Source organism: Podarcis muralis, chromosome 6, assembly GCF_964188315.1.
Source record: "Podarcis muralis chromosome 6, rPodMur119.hap1.1, whole genome shotgun sequence".
NCBI classification, from domain to species: domain Eukaryota; kingdom Metazoa; phylum Chordata; class Lepidosauria; order Squamata; family Lacertidae; genus Podarcis; species Podarcis muralis.
The window spans coordinates 751,576-752,630 of NC_135660.1; the positions used below are offsets into that span (position 1 = coordinate 751,576).

Consider the following 1,055-nt stretch of genomic DNA (forward strand, 5'->3'; position numbering starts at 1 on the left):
ATCCCTGCTGGATCAAGCCCAGGGCCATCTAGTCCAGCATCCTCTTCTCACAGTGACCAACCAGATCCCTCTGGAAACCTGCACGCAGGATCCAAGCCCCCTCCCTCCATGGTTTCCAGTCTCTGGTGTTCAGAAGCAACGTTGGCTCCAACTGGGAAGGGCAGAGCAGAGCCATCCCAGTGGGACTGTGGGTCCTGTTGTGGGAATCCCTAGAGGCATCCGGTTGTCCTCCAGGAGAGCAGGAGGCTGGACTAGGTGGGCCTGATCCCACAGGGTTGCTCTCATATTTCCAAAGCAAAACTGTGATCCATATGCCCCCCTAAAAATGTTTATTGGTTTGAAATATTTACGTACTGCCTCTCTTTGTCCAATCCAGTGTGGAATACAAAATGCAATGAAGTAGCAATTCATGAAAACAATAAATGCACCAGCCCACAGTTACGCAGACCCTGGAACCTCCTTCCTTGCCCCCCCTGCCCTGTGCTGCCCCCTCCCAAGTCCTATATGCCATCTCTCCCCCCCCCCACAGCCTTTTCATCTTGGAAAGGGGAGAGAGGGTCTTCCTTGGGGTGGCCCCCTGCGCCTACCCTTTGCTCCAGCTCAGTCACCTTTTCTGGATCTAGATGAGAACAAGGCTATTTTTTATTTTTTTAATTAAGAAAACTTAAATTTTATTGGACGTGAAACCGCCTACAGAGGTATAATCCCGAACCACAAAACCTTAACCCACCAGGGTGTACATTTATGAAGTCAAAGCTTCATTGTAAATCATTGCCAGGGCACCCGGGAAAGTGACGTATTCCTGGAAGTTCACCACTTGGTCCCTATTGCGGGCCAGATCTTTCATTAATGCCTGTATCTCTGAGTCCTGCAGTTTCGGTCCAGTGGTGAGCTCCTTCTGGATCAGCTCCTTCAATTCCTTCTTGCTTAGGGTGTTCTTATCGCCATCCTTGCCGGCTTATTTGTGGAAGGTGACAACCAGCAGGCCAATAGCTTGGTCAAGAGGTGCTGCCATGGCGAGAGATCAGAAGCAAAATGGTCTAGTGCTGAGTGGC

General features: G+C 50.4%; 1 pseudogene; it reads right to left on the reverse strand.

Moving 5' to 3' along the window:
* Positions 1-742: 742 nt before the first annotated feature.
* On the reverse strand, positions 743-1,055 carry LOC144328110 (protein S100-A6 pseudogene; annotated as a pseudogene).